The sequence below is a fragment of the Papaver somniferum genome, chromosome 8 (genome assembly GCF_003573695.1).
Source record: "Papaver somniferum cultivar HN1 chromosome 8, ASM357369v1, whole genome shotgun sequence".
Classification (NCBI taxonomy): domain Eukaryota; kingdom Viridiplantae; phylum Streptophyta; class Magnoliopsida; order Ranunculales; family Papaveraceae; genus Papaver; species Papaver somniferum.
Window position 1 is genome coordinate 108,953,263 of NC_039365.1, and position 7,899 is coordinate 108,961,161.

General features: G+C 34.5%; 1 long non-coding RNA gene across 1 annotated transcript; it reads left to right on the forward strand.

Annotated features, from left to right (window-relative positions):
• Positions 1–3,392: 3,392 nt before the first annotated feature.
• Positions 3,393–7,397, forward strand: LOC113306729. The gene is made up of 8 exons (XR_003338803.1): positions 3,393–3,828; positions 4,300–4,357; positions 5,139–5,181; positions 5,261–5,414; positions 5,503–5,581; positions 5,890–5,974; positions 6,249–6,400; positions 6,720–7,397. It is a non-coding gene; the product is annotated as an uncharacterized LOC113306729 (long non-coding RNA).
• Positions 7,398–7,899: the final 502 nt, after the last annotated feature.

Consider the following 7,899-nt stretch of genomic DNA (forward strand, 5'->3'; position numbering starts at 1 on the left):
AATAATCTCCAGTGAAATTTGCAACAACTAAAATCATATTGTTTCTGCAACAGTAAAACTCAAACTCCAGCTAAAAACCCAAAATCCTTACATTTTTTTCCCCAGTATCACTAAACTGAACTAAAAACATTTGTTATGATTTAAAAATGGGTTATTTGATTTTTGGTACTCAGGTTTTGACCGAAAACTGAGTTTGGTCTAACATTTGTCCAGCCTTTGTGTTTGGTCTAAATACCAACGTTGACTTGGTTAAGTCTAGTTTTAATTACTTAACAGAAGTCAAAGTTTAACGTGGTCAATGCAGGTCAACGTCGGTCTTTTGACCAAACGCAAAGGCTGGACAAATGTTAGACCAAACTCAGGTTATGGTCAAAACCTGAGTACCAAAAACCAAATAACCCTTTAAAAATTGCGATTTTGGGAGGTTGAAACCTGTAGAATCCCTGGATTTGAGATAAACGTGGAAAAATTACTTGGGAGGCCATTATTTTTATATACTTTTGGCTCTCGTCATGGTTGTGAATTGATTGTGGTATAAGATGTGGCTTGCAATGCAACAATACTCTCCAATAAAATTTGCAACAACTAAAATCATATTGTTTCTGCAACAGTAAAACTCAAACACAAGCTAACAACCCAAAATACTTATATTTTTTTCCCCAGTATCACTAAACTGAACTCAAAACATTTGTTATGATTTAAAAATTGCGATTTTGGGAGGTTAAAACCTGTAGAATCCCTAGATTTGAGATAAACGTGGAAAAATTACCTGTTGTAGGAAGGATGGATGTTGTGCGTGTTTATTTATACAACCGAGATGAAAAAAACCAAAACTTGAGAGGGACGATTACCTTGGTGGTTGGAGGAGATAGGACAATTTTTATATACTTTTAGCTCTCGTCATGGTTGTGAATTGATTGTGGTATAAGATGTGGATTCTTAACCTTCCGAACAGTTACGTTTTCCATTAAGATCAGTCGTAAATTATGGTTCTCTCTTTATATCACTGTATTATCAGAAGAGAAACTGCTTTTGCATTGAAAGGTAACAATAATTACGCACAATGATTGGTAAGAAACGCCAGAAATCTTGGCAACTCTAAATGATAAAAACCAAAACTTGAGAGGGACGATTACCTTGGTGGTTGGAAGAGACAGGACAATTTTTATATACTTTTGGCTCTCGTCATGGTTGTGAATTGATTGTGGTATAAGATGTGGATTCTTAACCTTCCGAACAATTACGTTTTCCATTAATATCAGTCGTAAATTAGGGTTCTCTCTTTATATCATTGTATTATCAGAAGAGAAACGACTTTTGCATTGAAAGGTAACAATAATTACGTACAATGAATGGTAAGAAACACCAGAAATCTTGGCAACTCTAAATCTGAAACGTTGGATCAGGCATAAAACTGGGAAGAATTTTCAGCCACGATTTGTCTCTCCACTTTCTTGAGCTTAGAGAGCAAATATGAGCCATGATTACTTAAAAATCTTTATTTAAAACCGTCGGATCGGGCAAAAACCATTTGTTTTTGTAAGAATCTAAATTCATATTCTTAAGAAATCCTGCAGGAAAGCAATGTTAGTGTCCCAATAAATGGCAGCAATAGGTGCTACCGTTCAGCAGTATGCAAGCAATTTTTTGGAAGTGCACTTCTTAGAAACATTAGGATCAGTTCATATCAAATCCGAGGATCTTAAAATCAAAATGTATCACATACCTAACAACAAATCAATTAAGCAAAAAGTATATGGTTTATTTCCAACACTTGGTGTTGAATTCAAACGCTGGCATAATACATCCCAAAATGATTTAAATCGAGAGAAATTCAATCCTTACATACCCGAGAGATGGATGTTCAATGTTGGCTTGCAATGCAACAATAATCTCCAATAAAATTTGCAACAACTAAAATCATATTGTTTCTGCAACAGTAAAACTCAAACTCCAGCTAACAACCCAAAATACTTAAATTTTTTTCCCCAGTATCACTAAACTGAACTCAAAACATTTGCTATGATTTAAAAATTGCGATATTGGGAGGTTAAATCCTGTAGAATCCCTAGATTTGAGATAAACGTGGAAAAATTACCTGGGAAGCCAAAAGTTTTTATATACTTTTGGCTCTCGTCATGGTTGTGAATTGATTGTGGTATAAGATGTGGCTTGCAATGCAACAATAATCTCCAATAAAATTTGAAACAACTAAAATCATATTGTTTCTGCAAAAGTAAAACTCAAACTCCAGCTAACAACCCAAAATACTTACATTTTTTTCCACACTATCACTAAACTGAACTCAAGAAATTTGTTATGATTTAAAAATTGCGATTTTGGGAGGTTAAAACCTGTAGAATCCCTAGATTTGAGATAAACGTGGAAAAATTACCTGTTGTAGGAAGGATGGATGTTGTGCATGTTTAATTATATAACCGAGATGATAAAAACTAAAACTTGAGAGGGACGATTACCTTGGTGGTTGGAGGAGATGGGACAATTTTTATATACTTTTGGCTCTCGTCATGGTTGTGAATTGATTGTGGGATAAGATGTGGATTCTTAACCTTCCGAACAGTTACGTTTTCCATTAAGATCAGTCGTAAATTAGGGTTCTCTCTTTATATCACTGTGTTATCAGAAGAGAAACGGCTTTTGCATTGAAAGGTAACAATAATTACGCACAATGAATGGTAAAAAACGCCAGAAATCTTCGCAATTCTAAATGATAAAAACCAAAACTTGAGACGGACGATTACCTTGGTGGTTGGAGGAGACAGGACAGTTTTTATATATTTTTGGCTCTCGTCATGGTTGTGAATTGATTGTGATATAAGATGTGGATTCTTAACCTTCCGAACAGTTACGTTTTCCATTAAGATCACTCGTAAATTGATTCTCTCTTTATATCACTGTATTATCAGAAGAGAAACGACTTTTGCATTGAAAGGTAACAATAATTACGCACAATGAATGATAAGAAACGCCAGAAATCTTGGCAATTCTAAATATGAAACATTGGATCAGGGCATAAAATTGGGAAGCATTTTCAGCCACGATTTGTCTCTTCACTTTCTTGAGCTTAGAGAGCAAATATGAGCCATTGATTATTTAAAAATCTTTATTTAAAACCGTCGGATCGGGCAAAAACCGTTTGTTTTGTAATAATTACGCACAATGAATGGTATAAGAAACGCCAGAAGTCTTGGCAACTCTAAATTTGAAACGTTGGATCAGCGCATAAAACTAGGAAGCATTTCCAGCCACGATTTGTCTCTTCACTTTCTTGAGCTTAAAGAGCAAATATGAGCCATTGATTACTTAAAATTTTTTATTTAAAACGTCGGATCCGGTAAAAACTGTTTGTTTGTTTTTGTAAGAATGAAAAATGATGATAGATACAAAACAGGATGGATTTTTGAGGGTTCGACGGCTGGATAACATTTTGGAAACAAATGAAAGACAAATAATGGTCCAGATTGAACCGTAAACGCTTTTAATCACCTCTCTCCCAGTGCAGGTCATGCTTGCAATTATTAACTGAATCTCTGGAATTATTTTCATTCGTATTAGATTTACTCACCACCTCTCTAAATTGATTGCTCTTTAATTTCCTTTTCTCAATTCCATAACGGCTCTGGATCTCAAACCCATAAATAGCATTCACTCAAACCCCGTGAATGATTAATCCTCTCATCTCCCTGTTATGGATTTATCCGGACGTTTAATTAAAACGCTCATCTTTCCCTTTAATGGCTTCCCAATATATAATGTCTGAGCTGAATGGAAAACCACATCGGTTGCACCCCTCGCCACAACAATTAAGTAGGTGTTCTCTTCTTTCTTTCTTCAGCATTTGCTCCCTACCGAATATTGTATGTGATTACTTAGGGTTCATTTTTGTATATCATGGATGTTTACTTTAAGGTTGAGTACTATATATTTTTTTTATCGAGTATTATATGTGATTTGTCAATATATTTGTTTTATCTTCTTCTCTCGCCATTTTCCTCTGAAAGTAAGTCACATTGTTCTACTGCACTGGGTTTGAAACCCAATATCGAAAAAATTGTGTTTGTTACATGTTCGACAAAATGTCCCAAACAAATTCAGTTTTACTGAACTTGAAGACCTTGAATTAAAGCTTCAAAATTTGTTTCCTAAGAATTTTTCCCCTTGACTCTATGTTGCTGATTGTCATTCAGAGTTAATACCCGGAAATTAAGGGTTCAATATTTGTCTTAACCTCTGCAGACCCGTCTAATGGTTGGTTATGCCTTTCTGTGTCTCTTGCAGATCCGTCTGATGTTTTTCCAATGGTATCTCATAAGCATCTGGCTGACCCGAATATGGGGTTAGTCCTTTCTTTTTTATATTTTTTTTTTAATTTGGCATTGGTTTTTTTTAATCTTATTTTTGGTAGCATTATATTCATTTTCGATCGCCTGTCATATCTGTTTATAGTTGCGCTGTCGAAATACTGATCCAAAGGTTATGCTTAGTTGTTCTTTTATCAGAGATTACTGATTTAAAGTCCGATATATTCCATGGGTGTCTGTAATTTAAATAATAAATCTGTTAAGCTTCTAATAACCAGTTTTGAATTTTTTGATATATCAGCTATCATCTATGAAAATAAAATTTTGATATCCTTCAAAAGCTGCTCGGTACCTTAATTAGCAGATGAATTGTAAGAATGTTAATTCTCTAATTCAATGGAAATTCATCTTTGTCATTGGTAAAACTATTGGTCTCAATCCAGTTGCAGTAATACACCCAAGTCTCGCAAGGTTTTCATTCTCATTTCTCATAAGTAGAGGAAATTATGCTCTATCTCTTACTGTTTTTGTCTTTTACCAGTAGAACGAAATATTTTGAGAGGAATCAGTAGGTTTACTTTTGTGTTTAATAGGTTACTGGCCCTGGATTGCGTTTTATGATCAACCACATTAAAATATACTTAATGTAAAAAATTATGTGTACTGATTATGTATTTATGTTCATGTTTAAGATGTTTAAAGCCTATCTCAAATTACTAGACTACACACTAATAACATTTATGGAATGATACCATGCCCACTCCCTTTTTTCTGATTTTGATCAAATTTTATGTTCTTGAATTTGGGTCAAAAAAGGTATCAGCTTGATGAGGTTCTGGAATCTGGGTCATAAAAAAAGGTATCAGCTTATGTGGTTTTAGGTTTAGTTTTTTGAATTTAGATTGGTGCTAACAAGGATGATTTCAAACTGTTTTTAGGTGTAGTGATTGCACCATTTCTTGCAAATGAGAATCCTGTACCCGAGGAAAAAGAGAAAATTCGCGGTTTATCAGTGGAAGAGGAAATACTCAATGAGTCAATGTGATTAGTTCTAATCTTAATGAAAATGATCCAGTCAGTAGGTGGTCCCACGTAAGTTGTTTTTAAAGTTATTTTTATTAATTTCGAGTCCTTTAATTTCTAAACGTTCTAAATACAAACGTGGTTGGTTTTTTAAAAGCGGTCGCCAACACCCAGGTGCTTCAGAGGCTCGCTCAGCAGCCTTGCCAAATGTGAGAACTCATAATTGAAAACTTCAGGTATAGATACCTTCCCGCTAAGTTTTTTTATTTGTCAGGTTACCAAGTCTTAATCTCTTGATGCATGAACCTACTAGCCTCTAATTTACTGTGATAAAGTTCCAGTTTACTTATTAATTCATTTGGAGTTTACATTGAGTGGGTTGAGCCTATATTTTTTTTACCTATCTCTTTGGTTCATTCTGTAAGTTTAAATCAGTATGATTATTTTTGCTATACGACGAGATCAATAACGTTGGCAAAAAGCTTTGTGTTTTGGTTATCATCCAATTTTGATGTCCTGTAACCGATTTAATCTTGCAATGTAGACTGGTGCAATGACAACATTTGGAGAAGCACTGTGTTGTGGTTACTCGACTGAAAATTCCAGAGGTCGCTACGACTTGGATTGAGGTATAAGTTTTTAAAATAAACAGTTAATTTGTGGTTCCCAGCAGTAGCAGTGTAGCTCACTAAAAATGTAATTTCTTCACTATGCACATTCTTCCCAATCTTAACTATGTTTAAAAGAAGAGTTTTTGATTCACCATTAATAATTTTGGCATCATATATTATTTCGTGTGAGCTGAATCTATCACTAATATACTCACCTTGCTATGAAAACGTACTAATACGTATTAGTATATGCCTATTATTGAGTTGATTCATATTTTTTATGGGGATGTAGGCAACATACATTTCCACCTTTCAGGAATGGGGTTTTGTGATCTACTTTTCGGCAGCCTACGTTTCCTACCTTTTTCAAAACATGGGTTGAGAGAGTTGTTCTGGATATGGAAATCTCTAAACGTCTAAAGGTTTTAATGGATAAATATACAGGTAACTAATATATGTTTTGTCATATTCAATCTTTATATATATTTGACTAAAGTGTATGACTATAACTGTTGGAAAATGTACTTTGTTGGCATAACAATGGGTGTCATGAGCGAATCCAAGAAGGTACATGCAGGATAAATATAACTAACTTTAAAATACATTACAAATTCATTACGTATGTGGTTATGGTGGAACCCACTAGATAATGGTCGAAATATTAGCATTTGTATTTTCTGAGCTTTTCTAGCTCTCGAGTTTAATTTGTTAAGAGCCAATATAACAAAAAAAAAATCTCATTTTATTTCTAAATCAATAACAGGAGACTATTGGCTAGGATGCAGCAAGATGCAGACTTATGCAGAAAGTACCGTAAAAGGTCCACGAACATACTGTCATTTATATCCACCAAGAAATACGTAATAAGAGTAAAATTAAGATAGGAAACGGTGAGAATTAGTATTTTCTGGAGTGGAGATTGGAGAAACGTTTGTGGCTTTGGAGTTGGGATGTGATATAATTGAACAATGACTTGGACATAAGTGAGAAATTTTCATGGAAGCTGACACACGTGGCCTTTGGTATTGTAACATTGGGTTCTTCTGACTCAAAGAACAAGTAATTGTGTTAATGAAGTAACTAAGTAATAACTTTTCCAGATTGATTCTTCTAACAATGATTTGGACACACATGCAGATAGGAATTTATGAATGTTAAGGTCAGTATGAAATATATGATCTAAGTCCTTCAGACTTCCCAATCTGCAAATTGCAAAGCCTTTCAGTTTGTTGAACTAGCTCTGAAGGGAGATCTGTTCCGGGATGTAAGAAGATGTCCCAAAATTGTAAGTATAAAATGACAAAGAATAACATACACGGACGCCGACTGAGAATGGGTGGCGTTTAAAGAATGTTTGTCGTTGGTCATTCCCTTTTTGTCATATGGTTATTGTTCTCGATTATTTTATTTTTTCAAATTTTCCATAACTACAAAAAAAACATATTCAGACTTGCATCACAGACAACTTGCAACCCCAGAAGGTAGGATCCTTATTCCTTAGCCACCCAATCCAACTTTAAGAGCTTAATTATGATCCTAGACTAAGGAAATTCAACCGTTGTTACGGTTCAGGTTATTAGGAAATGGAAAGAGTTGGTTCCTCCAATCCACGCTGCTTAGTCTCGTGTTGTGTCGTTACGGTACGGGTTATTTTTAGTCTATAGTACAAAACAGAATGGGTTTTTGAGATTGGACGAACGGATAATATTTTGAGAGACAAACGTTGCATCCGACCATCCCAGTCTCAGCGAAAGACATCCGACGGTCGTCGTTTCTGTAGCCCCTCCCATTGTGAATCAAAATTTATTAATCTTTAATTATTGCATCACCTTTTAACCCAAGATATTCAAAGAAACATTAAATGAAATCATAATATATCATACATGCATTAATTGGATTTAGTGGTGGCATGATGAATCTAATGGGAAATGAGATTTATTTGT